The following is a 20461-nucleotide window of genomic DNA, read 5'->3' as shown; positions in this document are numbered from 1 at the left end:
GCCTGGGAGCCCGAGCACAGTGACTGCAGCAAAGACGAGGACATGTTTGCAGAGAGTAGACGGAGTTTCCTTGCCACAAAGAGCAAGAGAGGTAAGCAGTGGTCCCATTAGTCTGATTCTGTCTGTGGACACAACAGCTGGTCTCTGGAGGGAAATTTCCTATTCCTAGGAAGCAGGTCAACTTCTCCTCCAGAATGGAAAATCAGTTGGCAAAAATGGGTTCCAGGGGGGTTGCGGAGCGTTTGTTCACTCTGTGTGACCACAAGAGTAGGTGATGGGAAGTCAATGCCGTTGAACAAACAAAGGAGAATGAGGCAGTCACGTCTGTCTGCAAAGGAGACCCAGCATCTAACTCTCCCAAAGTGACGGATGTCCTTGAAGAAAGTTCTGCTGACAGATTGCAGATGCTGAGGGGGATGGAGGTGGGGGGAGGACTCTGACTGCTACAACGTAAGGACAGGAGCCCTTGCATAGGTGCCCTCCTTTATTACAGACCCACCCCTGTACAGGTAAAGAGCTGATGCGGAACCGGCATGTGCAAATTCTCTTCCCCTCTGCCCTTGGCCCAAGGGCAACCACACAAAATGGGATTCATTGGGATTATGGGGGCTTTGGCTGCTACTCAAGGATGAATGCTTAATTTATGTCTCAGTGATCTTGACTCCTGCCTGATTAAACTGGTTCACTCGGGCCATTGTTTGCCAAGGACTTGCCTTTCAAAAGAGTGGTTACAGGTGGTGCTTTTGTGTGACAGACTTTTAGCTTTGCTATGGTACGCGGCTTCAATGGATTGCTGCAATACCACCTTTCTCTCAGAAATCACTAAAAGCACAGATAAATTCAATGGGTTCTCCTCTCTCAGGGCTTTTCTTGTGACAGCAAAATGTCAACAGGTGTGAGTGTTTAAGAATATATAGAATAGATGTGGAATTGTTACTGGGCAAGAGAAAAAAGCATTTGTTTGGAAAATCTCCACTGAGCAGAGATGTTAAGATTCAGAGCATCTCACCTCCTCTTAGCAACTCACTCCTGCAAATCGAAAGGTGCCCCTTGGAGGCCCCAGGCCTGATGGTACCTGGTGCCCCGGCTTCCCTGTGCTGTTTCTGCTAGCGAACGGGCTCCTGTGTTACGTGAGCAGTTCAGTCTCTGAGGTTTGTTCCAGCCTGAGCCAAGCTCTGTTGTTATTTGAAGGGATGGGAATGTTGGGCCACTTCTATTCTACTAGGATTTAAATGAAGACTGTCCACAAACCTGAACTGGTTTGATGGTTTTAGCCCATTTGACTGGTGAAGTTGGTTTACAAACATATAAAGCAATTTTTAGACTGACTTCATGTTTTCTTTCTTGGCCCCTGAAGTCAGTCAAAAAAGCCAAATTGGTTTGGGCAAATCTGCCCTATGGCATACTTGAGCCTTTTCCAGAGGCCACATAAACATCTTCAGAAGCAAATACGCTCTTAGACTGAATAACTAAGTATATTTTCTGTCCAAAAGGGATGTTACGAGAAACTGTAGTCTATGACTTTTGTACCTAGTTGAAAATAAAGGTTGTGGTTTTAGTATACTAAGCTGACATGACAGAGACCTATACATTAACCATGTGATATTTAATTATTTAATTAATTTAATTCTAGAAACTTGTTTCTCAATATCATACATCGAATACAAATTACTACAGAGCTTAGGAATATCCTCTTTCTGTATTTGTATGGTATTATTTGGACTATACTTGGAAAAATGTCAAAATATATCAGTATCATTTCTCCTAGCTTCATGTAAAGAAAGCTGCTAAAAAAACATAACTAAGATGAGAAATCTATCGTATTTTCCGAAAGTCCAGTGATAAGTGTTTGGGTTCAAGCTCTGCTTTATATGATGATTCCATAAGTTTAAAGACTTTTATGGAAAATGCAATTATGAGCATATTATGATGTTAATTAAAAATTACTTTAGGGCTTCCCTGGTGGCTCAGTGGTTGAGAATCTGCCTGCCGATGCAGGGGACACGGATTCGAGCCCTGGTCTGGGAGGATCCCACATGCCGCGGAGCAACTAGGCCCGTGAGCCACAACTACTGAGCCTGCGCGTCTGGAGCCTGTGCTTCTTAACGAGAGAGGCCGCGATAGCGAGAGGCCCGCGCACCACGATGAAGAGTGTCCCCCACTTGCCACAACTAGAGAAAGTCCTCACACAGAAAAGAAGACCCAACACAGCAAAAATAAATAAATTAATTAATAAACTCCTACTCCCAATATCTTAAAAAAAATTACTTTAAGTTTTATAACATATTATCTCCCCAAAATACTCTGATGATAAAATTTAGGATTTAATCAACTGGTGAGTGGGTGATAGTAAAATTGATTGAGTAACTCAGTCTGAATATGAGAAAGAAACAGAGATCCTAGGGAAATAGATAAATGAGAGCATATGAATCTAGAAAGAAAACTAGTCTACTCCATCAAGTTACCTAAAAGTTAGAGGGAGGGTAAAGATGTTGCTAGGATTCAGAATTTGCAGAAGTGAGGGATGCCATTGTCCTGAAATATGATGAAGCCCTTCAGAGAAGATGAACCAAGGTAAGAAGAGGTTGCTCTGAGCATTGTATGAAGATGCCCCAGGACCTTCAGGTGGGACGTGTCCTCATCACTTGCCTCCCTCGGGATAGTCAGGGTACACCCTCCCTTGCTGAGTAGACCTTTCCAGAAGTTGGACAGCTGGAAGATCTGTCTTACTGCTGTGTATGGAGACACAGTTTACCATAGGATGTTAGAGCTGGCAGAGACCCACAGAATTTTCCAGTTTAACCCCATCTTTTGCAAACAAGGAAATTGAGGCCCAGAGAGGGAAATAAGCTTACTTGGAGTCTCACAGCAAATTATTCCCATTGCCCTTACTTACTTGGTTTACTGGGAACCACTCACCCTGTAGACACCCTTTCCAAATATGGAAAGTAAAAGTATGCAGCTTTCTTGCTACCACACAGATAATTTTAGAATAATCATTCTAATGTTATATATTACTACTTCTGCCTTTAAGCATCTTCTCTTGATTAAAGTACTTCCTCGTCTCACCATTGGGGGTACAAATATTGCTACCTCATAGTGTTATCATGAGGATAAAACTAATATATCATAGCATTTAAGACAATGCCTGGCATAGTAAGCCCTCAACTAATAGTAGGAGAATAAACATCATTATTTTGCCATTCAGGAAGTGTTGTGTGAATGGTTGGATATGTTGATTCCAGTCATTGGAAGCAAAGCAGACTAAAATATAAGATTTGATTTCCCTTATGTTAGCACTTAGACATAATTTTGCAAGCTGAAAATAGCATGGACCTTGAACATTAACCTAATACCCCAAGAAATAAAAACACTTGTCAAAATGGCAGGAACAGCCTAAATCATAGATACTGTCTTTGTGGAATTTTAAAAAATTGGTTACAACACAATTGCTTCTTTTCATCACACATTTATGTAACAATGCTGATTTCATATTCGCAAAATGTATAACAATCTCCAGCAGGAATTGTGGCTTTTAAGTTTATATCTTAACGTGGAGAAAAAGCAATTCTTTTTTTTTTTTTTTTTTTAGCCAAGCTCTGACAAGACATTTCAGACATTTGGCCCTTGGCAAGTAGAGAAGGTTCTGGCTGGTGATAAAACTCAAAAGCCTAATGAGTTGATGGAGACAGAGGTTAAGTCTTCACATTGTGAGGTTCTATTGACTCTTCCTCAGCCTTGCCCTTTATCCTCGTTTGTAGTTTAGTTTGTAAGAAGCCCTCCAAAGGCAGACTATTCATTAGTGGTTCCATAGTGGATGGTTATGTTCAGTTGTTATTTCTTCTGTGCCGCCATTGTCTAGCTTATATTATGCGGTGTGACAAGAGCTTTGTAGAGCAAATGAAAGACAGGGTTTCAGCACAAGAAAAGCTTACATTGTAAAGAGAGAGCCTTATGAGAGGGCAGAAGCACTATGCCAGGTGTAGCTGGACAACAAGGAAGAAAGCCGCCCTGAGAGCCAGCACAGGCCCATCAGGGAGGGAGGCCGGAGGGAGGTAAAAGGAGAGCAGGGGGCACACTCTTCCGAAGTGGCTCCTGTCAACAATTTAAAAGATATTATGCTGAATAATGGGTTTCAAGACTATGATGGGTATTAGAAGAGACAGTGTGGAGGTGGCCGTTGAATTTCCAGAGATGGAAGTCAAGGGGCAGCTCCTGCTTTTTAAATTCTAGTTTCGGCCTCCCCCAGCCAACAGCATCACATGTCACCTCCAAGCCCGTCACCACCCAGAAGTTAGAAAACGGTCGTACTTTGGACTTCTTTCTGGTCTAGTTGTAAGCACAGGAAAAGCGGAGAACGATGTGGAAGAGAATAAGTGTAGTAACCAGTGATACTTGGTGGTGGTTTCTTTTTTAATGTACTTTTAAAAACAATGGTCCGAGGGTGCCAATCAGAAGAGTGACAGAAGGTTTAGGTTAGAGGCTGAAGAATCATGGCTAGCTGGCTGCTTTATAAAGTAAGCAGGTGCTTCAGTGAACTGTAATATTTACTCCCAGAAATTAGGCACTTCTTTGTCCTAATGTCTTGTATTTCCAGAAAGGCGTTGTTGCTAAGAGGAGGCAGCAGCAGTAAGTGGCATGAAGTCAGCCTGTGGCATCAAAGATGCCTCTGGGGGTCAAAGATCCTGACATGGTAGATGAATTTCAAAGGGGGGCAGATAATTCTGTGGCAAATGGTAACGTTTGCTGTCATGCGTGTTAAAAGACTGGTAATCAAATCTCATGCCTCAGAGAGTGACTGAATCGTGCCAGGGGCCAGCCTTTTTTTTCTTCTGCTTCCCCTTTGCCTACGGGAAACATGACCGACTTGGTGGGAAGGCAAAACACTTTCATCTTGTGATAATTCATTGAAATCATACAACCTTCTGTGGCTCAAGACCTAGGTGGGGAGCTGGGAGGTACAAAGAGAGGAAAGTCCGGTTTCTCAGCTCTGGGATAGTGGCTGCCACCCTGGAAGTTTCTCTGGACTGACAAGACTTTGAGATCCGCAAGGAAAGCCAAGACTTGACATCTAGCCTCCTGAGGCTGGGCAAGTCTTGGGCTTCAGCTGGAGAAGACGGCCCTCTGAGGCATCAGAGCCCCCAGATCACCTGGAGTTCAGCTTCCCAGCTTCCCGACCACCTGGGCACAGGGGAGGACTGGCCATCTCCACTTTCTATTTTCTTCCTCTCTTCCCCCTCTGCCCTTCTCTTTTTCATCTTTCTCTTTCCTCCACTTCTAGACAGTGGGAAAGAGCCTCTGTTTCTTTCTGCTGCCCGGTGAACGGCCCTTAGAAGCTCTGCAGGACCCTAGTGCCAAGAGGCTCTGGAGAAATCCCCTCTCTCAGTGCCTCAGGCAGGAGACAGAACCTGGGGCTGGTTAGAGAGCGTGGTGCCTGGTGGCCTTGGACATGGGCGCTCTCCTCACTCCAGCACCTTCTCTCCTGCCTTCTCTGCTGGGTCCTCCCCCTCAGCATACAGATGTGCTCTCACATTTCTCAACACAAAACGAAACCAATAAGCTATCTCTCCTGTCCCATATGCTCCTCAAGCCCTTCTCTCTACGTTCTCCTTCAGAGCCAGGCTTCTCACAGATGTTCACAGAGCACTGTGTCTTCCCCTCAGGTCCCATTCTCAGCTCTGTGGTCCCTTCCTGCTTGGTCCTCCACCCTCCATTCTTGTCAGCGTCACAAATAACTTCCGTGTGGTCCCAGTTGGTGATGCCTTTCAGGTTTCAACCTACCTCACCTCTCAAGGTGGAACAGACCACTCCCTCCTTCCCAAGCACTGAATCTTTCTTTGTTTCTGTGACACTTTATTCTTCTGGTTTTCTCCCCAGTTCGTTCCCTAGTCCAGAGGTCTGGGCTTGGCCCTAGGTCTCCTCTCAGTATTTTCTATGTTCTGTCCCTAGATGATCTCACCAGCCCACTGCTTTAATACCGCCTGGGTGGCAAGGATTCCCAAATATGTATTTAAGCTCCAAATTCTTATATCCAATGACTTCTTCTTCTTGGATGTCTCAGAGGCCTCTCAAATGCAACATGGCCAGACCAGACCCTTCCTATCCCCGTTGCCTCTCTGCCCCTCCTCCAAATCTTAGGAAATCAGTTCAGACACCCAGAAACACGTGAGTCGTCTCTCTCTCTCACTCTGCATATCAAATTCATCACCACATCCCATCAATTCTATTCCTAAATTATTTCACAATTTCATTCATGTCTCTTCTTTTCACTGCCACCACCAAATCCAACCACCCTCACCCTTCACCTGGACCATGGCAACACCTCTCAGCTGGTCTCCTCACTTCTATGTTTGCCCCTTCCTACTTCAACGTGAGTCATGCCCAGCACAGGTCATTAGCATCGTGCTATGCTGTAATGATACCTCCCCTTCCTGCCTCACAGAATAGGGAGAGGAATCACCTTTTATGAAGCATCTTATCCATGTTAGGTCCTGTATTAGACATGTTACCATACTGATCTCATTATACCACTTCAACGATCCTGAGAAGCTAGCATTGCTCTTATTTCACAAATGAGACAGGGGCTCAAGAGGTGAAGGAACAACAGGAACAACAGCAGCTTGCAGCTACTAACAAACAGCTACGATCAGAATTCTAGCCTGACAGCAAAGTTTATGCTCTTACCTGTCCCAGGAAAATGTGAGGCTTTATAACTGGAAAGTGCTATATAAGTGTCAGGTATCATTACTGTTTTATGAAAATGCAAGTCAACCACAGATGAACCACTGAGTTTTATTCATTCACTCACAAATATTGCTGACTGTCTTTGTCCTTTGTGCACTGTGCTGGAGGCTCTGGGTGTCATCAAGGAACATCTTAGAGAAAAAGTAAAACCAGAGGTGATTTTTTCACCCTTTCTCAAAGACTTTCGTCATTGGTTTCCTTTGAGTAGTATGTTTTTTCATAGACGCATGCAGTAATTACATTTTTTGAACATGTAGTTTATATACCGCCTTTCTTTTAAGGAACACATCTATGATACAAAATGGGTAACACCTGTATGTGGGACACATTTATGAGTAAACGGTGAGCTGCTGTCACAAGCAGTTAAAACTAAAATGCCTTTGTCAAAGTGAGTTAACAAAGTATATTTTGTGACACAGAATCCCTTGACACATTCATCATGCTTGTGTGGATTCTCTCAAAACTCTTAAGAACTGGCTGACTCTAGCCGGCTTCCCTGTTGTATGCACAAATGAGTCCATTTCCACAGCGCCCTGCACGATCTTCCCTGAGCCACGCGCTCGAGTTAGAGCTGACCCCACTGACCCGCTCTGAAGCGCGTGGGCTCTGAGATCTAGCAGGGGTAATGGATTTGGTCTGGTACGAAATCAGAGGGGTGACTGTCTATCCCAGAACCTCACTTTCAGGGGGGAAGGTAGAGCCGGTGAGGCTAAGGGGCTTATCAAGTGGCAGAGCCAGTACTAGGGTGAAGGCCCGGGCTCCTGGTGAGTAAGAGTACTGTTGTAGACATGCCTGGAGCTCACTGAAATTTCTGGTTCTCTTCTTCCGGGCCCATGGGAGGATTGGCCTGAAGTCAGGTGTGGCCATGTAACTTGCTTTGGCCAATGAAATGTGAATGGATTTCTGTCACTTCAGGGTAAGAGCATTTATTTATTTGTTTGTTTATTTATTTATTTAATTTTTTATTAGCTAAGTCCAATCTTTAGTCAGTTTTCCTCAGTTTTTTTCATTTCCTTTTTCCGTTGCAGGATCACATCCAGGGTACTATGTTATCTAGTTGTCATGCTTCTTTAGGCTCCTCTTGACTGTGACAGTTTCTCAGAATTTTCCTCTTTCTGATGACTTTAATAGTGCAGGGGAGCACTGGTCAGATATTTTGTAGACTGACCTTCAACTGGGATTTGTCTGATGTTTTTCTCATGATCTGACTTGGAGTATGGATTCTGGGGGGAGGAAGACCACAGAGGTGAAGCACTGTTCTCATCACATCATATCAAGAGTATGTATATTGACATGACTTGTTACTGTTGATGGTGACCTGATGTCCTGGCTAAGGTAGTATTTGACAGGCTTCTGCACTGTAAAGTTACTCCCCCCATTCCTTTCCATACTGTTCTCTTTGGAAGGAAGTCATTATGGGCAATCTACATCTTAAGGATTGAGGAGTTATGCTCCACCTCCTTGAAGACAGAGAGTATCTACACATGTTATTTGGAATTCTTCTATATGGGAGATTTATCTATTGTCCCTCATTTATCTAATTATTCAATTATTTATTCATATTGGTATGTACTCATGAATATTCATTTTATACTTTGAGTTATAATACGATAGTATCTTATTTTCTTGTTCAAATTGTTACAGCTTTAGCCATTAGGAGTTCTTTCAGTTGGCTCCTGTGTTCCTTCGTGTTCTCTACCTCACCACTTCCCCCATCATTGTGGAGTTTTGAGTACTTCCTTACTTTCTGGCATTATAAGGTGCTCCTGGACCATCCTGTATATTTCCTTCCCCAGTTCTAGAATCAACCATTTCTCCAAGGTGACCTAGTCCTTTTATTGGAGAATGGTATTAGAAACCAAGATCTGGGTGCTAGGTGTGCTCATTGCTACTGGGATGTCATTGCTTCTACATCCTCTCAGCTGACATAGCAAGGAAATAGATGTGTATACTAACCCATGTATGTATGTATATCTATAAATATTTCCATATGTAACCATCTGTATTGATATTAAGTTAAGCATGATTTCCCACTTATGTCTTCAATTCTAATTCATTATCACATGGATCATTCTAGCCTTCTCTTATTTATCTGTAAACATTTACTCCAACAATAAGAAACCTGGCTCCCACCATCTGCCATTCATTTACTTAATTATTCAATTCCAGTGTACATGTGTTGTCAACCACCCACTTTTTAAAGTAGGAGTTTAATTATTCCCAAACTACTTATTTCACATATCCAAGATTCCACAAAGGACTTTATGACACTCTGTCCTTACAGTCCCTGACCTGTTGCCAACCTCCAGTTTGCCAAACTAAAATGCCAATTCTCACTTTGATGTCCTCTCCAGGATTTGGGTTGATTGTTTTTTTCTGGTCTCTCTCCAGCTGAAATGTCCTTCTGTAGGTCTACTGACAGGAATGCATCATCCCAGATATTCCCTGAGTAACAAACTCTTATTCTACCAAATCTATGCCTAAGTGGTTGACCAGGTGGTGTAAAAGGTAGGGCTTGTCTCTGCTGGGAGAGAGGAGCGTGTTCTCTACATTCTTCCTCACCATGGACAAAGTTCTCAGAAGCCACTTTGGCTGTAATGGGAGATAGAAGTATCCCTTAATGGTGTGTTCCCATATCACCACACACCACACCACCCGAGGAAACACTGCTATAAATAGCACTTGGTCTCCTTACTAGTCCACCACAGCCGAGTTAACCCAGATATGATGGAGATTTGGTGGGAAGAGGAAAAAGCAGAAAAACAGATAAAGCAAGAAGAGGAGAGGAAAAAGGACAATGGAGAAAGGGCAGTGATGATATTAATAACATATATAATTAATGATTTTAATAATTACTTACATTTGCAAAAAACTTACACATGCATGGTTTCATTTATTTCATTAAGTATAGTGACTCAAAAAAGTATATATTTAGTTTTAACCTATATCTTATAGGTTAAATTGGCTTTTGTGTGTTCTAGATTTAGGGATAGGTACATGATCCAAGCTGGGCCAATGAGAGCTGGCCCTGGGACTATTGCTAGAACTATTGGAAAAGAAGCATGTTCTCTTTCCATTGGGATTATACAGTAAGTGTGAATGGATGGTCAATATATCTAGTTATTTGTTTGCTTATTTATTTGTTTATATGCATAGAAGAAGATCTGAAGACAGTCTCCCAAAATGTTAACATCAATTAATTTTTGGTGATAGGGTAATTGGTGATATTTATGGTTTTTACACATGTATGTATTATTTATATTTTCTATAAAGTCATGTATTATATTTATATTAACATAGATTTTTCCTGTTATAAATTATTGTTTTTAATTATTTTATAATATACTTATGTTACAAAATATAAGTACATAGTAATATGTTTATAATATATTGTTATCTAAATACTAGATTAGTGTAATTTTTACACTAATATAAGACAGAAGCCCTTTACCCCCTAAGGTCCATTTATTCTTTCCCTTGGTTACTGACTCAAACCCAGCTCCCTGTGCCTGATAGGACATGCATCCTTTTTTTTTTTTTAACGTCTTTATTGGAGTATAATTGCTTTACAGTGGTGTTAGTTTCTGCTTTACAACAAAGTGAATCAGTTAGACATATACATATGTCCCCATATCTCTTCCCTCTTGCATCTCCCTCCCTCGCACCCTCCCTATCCCACCCCTCTAGGTGGTCACAAAGCACCGAGCTGATCTCCCTGTGCTATGCGACTGCTTCCCACTAGCTATCTATTTTACGCTTGGTAGTGTATATATGTCCATGCCACTCTCTCACTTTGTCCCAACTTACCCTTCCCCCTCCCCGTATCCTCAAGTCCGTTCTCTAGTAGGTCTGCATCTTTATTCCCATCTTGCCCCTAGGTTCTTCATGACCTTTTATTTATTTTTTAGATTTCATATATATGTGTTAGCATACGGTATTTGTTTTTCTCTTTCTGACTTACTTCACTCTGTATGACAGTCTCTAGGTCCATCCACGTCACTACAAACAGCTCAGTTTCATTCCTTTTTATGGCTGAGTAATATTCCATTGCATATATGTGCCAGATCTTCTTTATCCATTCATCTATTGATGCACACTTAGGTTGCTTCCATGTCCTGGCTATTGTAAATAGAGCTACAATGAACATTTTGGTACATGACTCTTTTTGAATTATGGTTTTCTCAGGGTATGTGCCCAGTAGTGGGATTGCTGGGTCGTATGGTAGTTCTATTTTTTAGTTTTTTAAGGAACGTCCATACTGTTCTCCATAGTGGTTGTATCAACTTACATTCCCATCAACAGTGCAAGAGGGTTCCCTTTTCTCCACACCCTCTCCAGCATTTATTGTTTGTAGATTTTTTTGATGATGGCCATTCTGACGGTGTGAGATGATATCTCATTGTAGTTTTGATTTGCATTTCTCTAATGATTAATGATGTTGAGCATTCTTTCATGCGTCTCTTGGCAATCTGTATATCTTCTTTGGAGAAATGTCTGTTTAGGTCTTCTGCCCATTTTTGGATTGGGTTGTTTGTTTTTTTAATATTGAGCTGCATGAGCTGCTTGTAAATTTTGGAGATTAACCCTTTGTCAGTTGCTTCATTTGCAAATATTTTCTCCCATTCTGAGGGTTGTCTTTTTGTCTTGTTTATGGTTTCCTTTGCTGTGCAAAAGCTTTTAAGTTTCATTAGGTCCCATTCGTTTATTTTTGTTTTTATTTCCATTTCTCTAGGAGGTGGGTCAAAAAGGATCTTGCTGTGATATATGTCATAGAGTGTTCTGCCTATGTTTTCCTCTAAGAGTTTAATGGAGTCTCGCCTTACATAGGGTAATAGCATTTAAGAGCCGAGCTGTAATTGTCCATGCTCTCTTCCCTTGCTGTAGTGACTCCTGAAAGTTTGCATTGAGACTTTGGCTTAATAAGATGGTAGAGCCTCTGTCAGCCTACATCCCTGGGTGACTATGGGATGCAGAGCCTCCCAGCCAATCTGCTTCAGATGTGTAGTATGAACAAGACTATTTCATAGCATATGTAACCCATCCTTACCATCACAGGTACACACCAGGCAGGATGGACCAAGGTGCAGGGTAGTGTTTGTGAACATAGCAAAGAGTGCATCTCTCATTTAAGGATAAACCAGGACCTCCTTTCTGTTCCCTAAGGGCAGTGGCAGAGTGGACTTGGCATCAGAGGGATCCAGGTTCCCATCACAACTCTCTCAGGTCTGGCGGTATAATCCAGGTCCAACATTGAATCCTCCTGAGCTCCAGCTCCTTTATCTGGAAAGTAGGGATAGCATTTTCAGCCTGGTAGGATTAATGTGAGCATCAGTTGTCTGAGGTAGATCATAGGACAGCTTGAAAATGTTTCTTGGAAAAAAAATGTTTGTTGGTTGATTCCACATGTAGAGTCCTCTCCACTGACAAAAAGAAACAAACACAAAGAAAAACCCTAAAACGCCTGTCCAGCCTTTTCTCAACCCTTCCGACTTCTTTAAAGGAACTATGTTGTACAGAATCTCGTGGGGCCTGAGAGCCTGTACATTTAGGGTTCTTTAAAACCCGGGACCTCTTAATAGATGCACAGAGGTTTTAGAGCAGCCTTTCTCCATGTTCTCCTTTCCCTCTGCACACACACAACTGTTATAATAAAAATAAGATGATGAAATTGAGGATGGAGGGGGGCAATGATGGAGCAGAACTAGTACATTAAAAAATTTTTTTTCTGGTTAGAACAGAAGTGTCTGGAAGATTCTCTTTGTGAACCGGGCTTTTAAAGTGTACTTCATTTGAAGTCTCAGGAGCAAGGTTGGGGTTAGACTTCTTCTGTTCAGAACATGGTTATTAATGAATTGAACTATAAAACTGAATTCTCTAGAAAGAATTCCCTGATCCAGAGAGGGGTCTGTGGCCAGCTCTTTGTTTATGGTGACCCCCTGAAATATAGTCAGTATTTACGGGAAATATTCCCGTCGTGTTTAGGATGTGTTTAGGAACCTATTAACCTCATTTAAAAGGGAGAAGTAAGTTTTCCTGTGATGTCTGAGTACTAATTCATGCCAAGCTTTAGAATGGGTATTTTCTTTCTTTCCATTAGGTTCTTATCTATATAGGTTCATTTCTTACTGACTATATAGTTATATAATTAAAGCTAATTGGGGCCATTTAAACATTTCAGTTAATTTAATGGCTTTGAAGTAGAATTTTTAAGGTCAAAAGAAATTTGAACACCTGGAATCAAGTTGAAGTCTTGATGGAATGAATATATATAAAATTCATTATGCTCTACAAAAAAAAAAAGAAAAGGCAAGGTTTGTGGGAGATCAGGACCCTGAGAGTGGCATTTATAGGTTCCATTTCAATTTTAAGCAGAGGAAATTTTCAGAAATTCCAATTATAACCTAATTCTATAGTTAGAGGGATTTATGGGGAAAATTGTTTGTGAAAAAAAATCACAGTGTTTTTTAAGGACAACAGCTCCCCAAATCGTTGTCTGGCTCACTTCCACTTAAACCTTCCTCACCTTCTCAACCTCTGCCTTTCCTCTAAGTCTGTTTGCTAAATATCAGGTAGCATTAGGGAAGGTTTCAAGAAAAACGGCATTTCCAGAACCTCTGGATTCAAGATGGAAGTTCCTGCATTGTCGATATGAGCGTTTGGTTCCTAAGGCTCTTTGTTTCCCTCTTAGGTTAAGATTTGACAGAATTACATGGTCAGGATTTCAAGAACACCTTGAGAAGACCGAAGTCTTTTTCTGATAAATTCTTGGAGCCTTCACCTGGGCCTCCAATATTAGACACTTTATCAGTTACCCAAGAGAGAAAATTTTTAATTCATACCAGGAAACATTTCAGTGATCTCCTAATTGGAAAAGCCAGCGGCTTTTACACGTGTTAAAACATTTCAAGGTAGAGGAGGCAGAAATCTGACTATAAAAAAGCTTGAGCCTTTTTAACCCACTTTGGAGCTGATTCTTGGTAGCAGCTTCCTGTCACATTCCCATCACACTACACAGCAACACCATTGAACAGAACCTCTTTGCTGCTCTGTGTTGTCAGAGAGAAGGGCACACACCAGCAATGCAGAGGTCCCAACCAGGCAAGATGTGGGGGTACTGAAAGACTAGGGCAAAGGGGCTTGTGGATACAGCAGAAGGTAGTGTGCTGGTCCTGCTTCCAGGCAGAGCATAAAACATGGATCAGAGGCGTGATGGCTTCTGAGAGCAACTCCAAGGGAAGCTGCTGGCAAATCTGTGCAGTGTGGCTGTCATAACATCAGGATTGGTATTAAAATGCAATTCTTGTAAACAAGGGACAATGTTTCCTTTTTTATAAATTTATTTTTATTTATTTTGGCTGCATTGGGTCTTTGTTGCTGCGTACGGGCTTTCTCTTGTTGCAGCGAGCGGGGGCTACTCTTCCTTGCAGTGCGCGGGGTTCTCATTGTGGTGGCTTCTCTTGTTGTGGAGCACGGGCTCTAGGCACGCAGCCTTCAGTAGTTGCAGCACGTGGGCTCAGTAGTTGTGACTCGTGGGCTCTAGAACACAGGCTCAGCAGTTGTGGCACACGGGCTTAGTTGCTCCGCGGCATGTGGGATCTTCCCAGACCAGGGCTTGAACCCGTGTCCCCTGTGTTGGCAGGCAGATTCTTAACCACTGCGCCACCAGGGAAGCCCCAACAAAGGACAGTCTTGATACATTCACAGGAGGACCTGATCCAAACACCCAAGCTAACCCATTATCCTGCACAATACAGGCTGCAGATTTTAATCAAATAAAGCTAAACTGCCTTATTTGCCATCGTAGAAACAAACCTAGGACCGGCCGAAATGTTATTTCCCCTGCGCCCCTCTAAAATATCAACAAAAGCAAGTTGATTGTCTGGCTTGAATGGTTTCACTTTCAGATACTGTCCACTAAGTCCTTTTACGGAGCAGATTAAGTTGGACTTGGTTGATCAAGCAAAATTGCTGATCCACCTTTAGCACTCAATTAGCCAGGGGTTATAGCTCCAAGAATACACAGACATATGGATCAGACATGGGGACTTAAACCTGAATTGGGAGCCTGAAAGGATTTAAAGCCAACTCTATCTTTCCCCCAAATGTCTGAGCAAGGGTGTGTAGCCCGAAGGAGACAGTCCCTAGAAGCACTGGGTATTTGGCCAGTGCCTCCTTATGAGGTTCTAACTCAATTCTCTGAAAGAAGAGAAAAAAGATACGATGCCCTGTTACCAAGGAAAACACCCAGGATCATGTCTGGAAGGCCAACTCTCAGAGCATGTGTCTTGGTTTTCTGACATGGATCTTCCTAAGTTGGACTTGGTTGATCAAGCAAATGACTGATCGTCCCCTCCTTCCCCCACGACAAAACAGTAGCAATCTGAGTAAGATTTGAATTCTTTTACAAAGTGCTTTCTGGTAATTGTCTCTTTGGATTCCCACAACAGACCCTGCTATGCAGGTAGTAATAATCCAGGGCAACGCGTATGATTCACACACAGAAGGAAAGTGTGTGCTGGAATGGAGGTCACAGACAATGTGCCAGCTGGGTTCTTAGACTTCAGAGCTGGTGCTCCCTTTCATGTCTGCCTGACGCTCTCAAGCCTTCATCATACAATGTCCTCATGAAACAATTCTAACCCAGAGGTCCTGGTATGAAAGCATTTCTCCATAGTTTAGCATTTTTCTTTATTGACAAATACTATTGCCAACCTTTCACCATTATTTTCAATGCATATCAACACAAAGAACTTACACAAATCTTTTCTGTAGAATAAAGTGAGTGGTGATGTTGATTATGGTTTTTCAGCACTCATTTTGGGGACAAATATATTGGCTGCTGGAGCGTCCTCCAAATCGCGTGCCTGTTGAGTACAGCAACCCCCTTGCCAGTGAATGCATTTGGGTGTTAGCAGTGGAGTGTTGCTCATAACAGAAGATATCTGGGCAAATCTGGGATTGAAGGGTGGTAGTTGGTCACCCTTTATGATAGAGAGACCCACTTTAATATGTAAAGTAAGGCTATGATGCTTCGAGGGTTTTCCCCTAGTTCATAGTTGCTATCTTGTTTATCCATGTACCACGGGGCTTGAAAGCTGTATTTGGTGCTCTCCCTTTATTGCGCTGTGTATGCCTTTTGGAAGAAGAGATTAAGATAGAAAGCAGCGATGCACTCTCCCACCACATGGGTCTCTCCCACTATGATCTCCCTGGCACTGCCCATGAGAGGAGGAAGAAGAGAGGGGCCTCGGGTGGGCCCTACCTCTGGACTCACACATGGTTACAGTATCTTTCGGCCAGCTTGGTACTTGATGGGCAAGCACTTTGTGCTTCCTGAGGCACACTGGGTGAAGTCAGCATCACTGTTCCCTTCTAGAAGAAATGGGCTAATGCTCATCCTGGGGCCAGGAGAGCCCCTGGGTTTTCCTGTGCTTATTTCCCCACTGCCATGACCAGCAGCAGACCTCTTCCCTCTGTAGTTTGTCATCATCTTGTTACCATAAAGAACACATCTCAGTTTGGGCTGCAGGGCTCAGATAATGCACAAGCACCATGTTAAATGTTATGATGTGAAACATCATTTATTTCTTCAACAATTCATTCCAGAGCCGGGGCTGTGGCTTTGCAAAATTCTCTCTCTGCCTCTTTCTCCCTCGCTCTTTTCTTCTTCCAGATCCCTTTCTCTTTCTCCTATTGACCACTTGTTAAATCTTTTTGTTTGTTTCCCCCCTTTCTCCTGGGACCCTCCGACAGGCAGGCTTGCCAGATTCATTTTCTGATCAAAGCTGTTTGATTTGGTCAATTTTGCCACATTGGAGACGTTCTCTATTACAGAGATAAATAGCTTTGGGCTAACTGTCAACGAAAACTTGTAAGCTAATAAATTATTCCAATTTCTTCCCGTGGATTTCTCTGGAGACAGCCCTAGGAAATACACTTTTTGATTAGTAAATTTCTCTGTGTGTGTGTCTGGACATTCAAATGTGTCGGCTTTGATTAGCACCATTGCTTTTCAAGTCGACGTTGGCTGAGGGGCTGTCAGTTGCAGGCAGCCCTGATGCATAATGCATCAACTGGGCCCGGAAACAGGAGCCTCTTCCAAGGCTGGAAAGGCGGGAAAATTGCTCTCACAACCCTGCTGGCTTACTCTGCACCAAAGGGAGCTCAACTTGAAAGTCTTGACAAGACTTGCTCGGGCTGCGGTGGAAGCCACCCACGCCAGGCAGAGAGGGTTTGAAGAGACCACGACCAGGGTCTGCCGAGAACCAAGGCTCTGTCTGCTCTGGCCACCACCTCCTCCTCCCACAACTTCGCCCTTGTATCCTCACTGGCGCCTACCCACTCCATCATCCCCGAGTCTCTGGGCAAAGGCCAGCCCCTTCCGGGCAGGCCCAGGTTTCTCTCTGCCTCCCCTCGGATTCCAGTTCGCTGTTTGTCTAGTTAAGGGCCCTTGGGTTGTTACAGAAACAATATTTTGGCTATAACAAATCAATCGGTGCGTGTGAACACAAACATACAGATCATTTATCAACTGCAAAATACCCTAAATTATGACCTTTCTAAAACCTATCAGAAGGGCGAGTGAATGCATAACGTAAATTAAAGTTTGAAGGGTCAGCGGTTTTTACTTTCACTATTCATCTTTCTTTCACCTTATAGGTTTAAGAACAAGAGGGCTGTGTAATTACATTTCAGTGGGGTGCAGTGGTTCATTATTCCCAGCTATACCAATCTGCTGCAACATTTCCAATGCAGTCAGGTACATTTTAGCAGATATTAGTTGGTATAAGACCATACTTGCTCTTTGCGATTGATAACATCTTTTAATGCATAACAGTGCTATCATCTCAATTTGGAAAAGGCTAAAAGGGTGAGAGTTTTTTCTCAGATCAATACAGTTGTTCATATTTTATAAAGGTGGTAAAGCCCTTTGCCTCCAGTTAGTTGCTCCTTTCTCTGATTACTGTTCTGCTAAGTCTCCACCACCCCATGCAGTAGTTGACAAGGTTTTGTGCTAGAGCCCACTGCACTGATGGAAATGAGTAGCTTGCCACAGAAAACCCTTCTGCTGCCAGCTACCTGGCTCTGGCAGTGATGGTGCCATGCTGGTGGGTGCATGGGCTCCGAAGTTTCAACTCAGCCAGGAGAGGTCTGGTGGTGGCAGCCCCTGTGTTGCCTCTGCTACGTGGAGCCAGTAGGCACCTTCAGAAACTACTGGTGCACTCAGCTCTGGAGTGTGCAGGCTTGGTGGCATCAGCAGAGGCAGGCTAAGGAGACCTCTTGTGTCCTGAAGACATCCTGTAGAGTAGAACCAACCGTAAAAGTGTTCTTCAAGCAAAAAAGCCAGGACTAGAGCAATGGGGAAAATCGAGTTCCATTTAAAGTGTGACTATATATATATATAAAAATGTATGCCTATACGTGTGTGTATGCGTACATAAATGAGTGTGTATAAAAATGTGCCGCTAAAGGGCTGGGAAAATGTACATCAAATGGCAGACTAGTTGTGCCTAGGGAGGGGAATAAAGATGGATTATCACTTCCATATTTCTGGAACCCTTTGCCCATGAGATTGTATTCATATTTTACTTGGTAAGAAAGAAAAAAAAAAGGGCTTCCCTGGTGGCACAGTGGTTGAGAGTCCGCCTGCCGATGCAGGGGACACGGGTTCGTGCCCCAGTCCGGGAAGATCCCACATGCCGCGGAGCGGCTGGGCCCGTGAGCCATGGCCGCTGAACCTGCGCGTCCGGAGCCTGTGCTCCGCAACGGGAGAGGCCACAGCAGTGAGAGGCCCGCGTACCGCAAAAAAAAAAAAAAAGAAAGAAAGCAAAAAGAAAAGATAGAAGGAAGGAAGGGGAAGGAGGAAGGAGGGAAGGAAGGGAGAATTTTTTTATTTTTATTGTGGTGAAATACACATAACACAAATTTACCATCTAACCATTTTTAAATGTTCATTTCAGTAGTGTTAGGTACATTCACATTGTTGTGCAACCAATCCCCAGAACTTTTTTTTTTTTTTGCGGTACGCGGGCCTCTCACCGTTGTGGCCTCTCCCGTTGCGGAGCAACAGGCTCCGGACGCGCAGGCTCAGCGGCCATGGCTCACGGGCCCAGACGCTCCGCGGCATGTGGGATCCTCCCGGACCGGGGCACGAACCCGCGTCCCCTGCATCGGCAGGCGGACTCTCAACCACTGCGCCACCAGGGAAGCCCCAGAACTTTTTTTTTTTAATAAATTTATTTATTTATTTTTGGCTGCGTTGGGTTTTCGTTGCTGAGTGCAGGCTTTCTCTAGTTGCAGCGAGCGGGGGTACTCTTCGTTGCAGTGGCTTCTCTTGCTGCAGAGCACGGGCTCTAGTGTGCGCGGGCTTCAGTAGTTGTGGCACACAGGCTCAGTAGTTGTGGCTTACCGGCTGTAGAGCGCAGGCTCAGTAGTTGTGGTGCATGGGCTTAGTTGCTCTGCAGCATGTGGTATCTTTCTGGACCAGAGCTCGAACCCATGTCCCCTGCATTGGCAGGCAGATTCTTAACCACTGTGCCACCAGGGAAGCCCCCCCAACCCCAGAATTTTTTATCTTACAAAACTGGAACTCCATATTCATTGAATAACAATTCTCCATTGCTTCCTCCTCCCAGGAGGAATTTGACTACTCTGGGTACCTCATGTAAGTGGAATCATATAGTATTTGCCTTTTTGTGACTGGCTCGTTTCAGTTAGTGTAACGTCCTCAAGGGTCAACCATGTTGTAGCATGTGTCAGTACTTCCTTCTTTTTAAGGGTGATATTCCATTGTATGTACACACCACATTTTGGTTTTCCCTTCATTAGCTGGTGGACATCTGTGTAGAACTTCTTGGCTATTCTGAATAACACTGCTATGGACAGGAGCGTGCAAATATCTCTTTGAGACTCAGCTTTCAGTTCTTTTGTATATATGCCCAGAGGTGGAGTTGCTGGATCATATGGTAATTCTATCTTTAATTTTTTGAGGGAAGGACTCTATTTAAAAAAGAAAGAAAAAGGAAACCAACTCTACTGCTGTCCTAGACTCCCACAGGATGTAGGACATAACTAGTTGCTGCTTCACACATGAACAGCTAATGTGGAGAGAGCCAACGCCCATCCTTGCTGGACTGGGAGAAGGCCCCAGCGCCCCAGGACTGTGAGAGGCTTTAAGTTACCTACCAGGCCAGCCCCTGATGGTGCTGCTTTCTGTTAAAATGATACTTCTTAGCGGATTTACTGTTTGGGCTCCCTGCATTTCTGCAAGGCAAATCAGCAGTGAGAAGGTAGATAGCTCCATGAGGAGCACACCCCTAGGCAGTGGATATCTGAGCTCAGATTGGTCCAGGATGCAGACAATTAGATCACACTGCCTCCAGCCCGTGTGAGGTGGTGACCAGAGATGGCTGTTTTCTAAATAAGTGGCGTTTGCCTAATCTTGGCCAAGGGCTCACAACCCTGTAGAACTGTGCAGCTAGACAAAAACAAGAGGGCCCTTTCTAGTGTTAGCATGAATTTTATTTTCAGAAATGAATCAGGCCTGAATCTGCCTGTTGGGAAATGCTGTTTTCCAAAGCAGCGTCCGTGCTTGGCATGACCGAAAGTAGGCCCTGGGCTTGCTCCTCTGTCTACTTTCACAAGAAGCTGTTTAAGAAAGATTGTCAAATATGTTCAAAGCTATTGATGTTTGAGCACTGAACATCGGTTTTTCCCC

This window comes from Globicephala melas, chromosome 3 (genome assembly GCF_963455315.2).
Source record: "Globicephala melas chromosome 3, mGloMel1.2, whole genome shotgun sequence".
NCBI classification, from domain to species: domain Eukaryota; kingdom Metazoa; phylum Chordata; class Mammalia; order Artiodactyla; family Delphinidae; genus Globicephala; species Globicephala melas.
The sequence above is the reverse complement of the archived record's forward strand: the minus strand, read 5'-3'. Positions refer to the sequence as shown.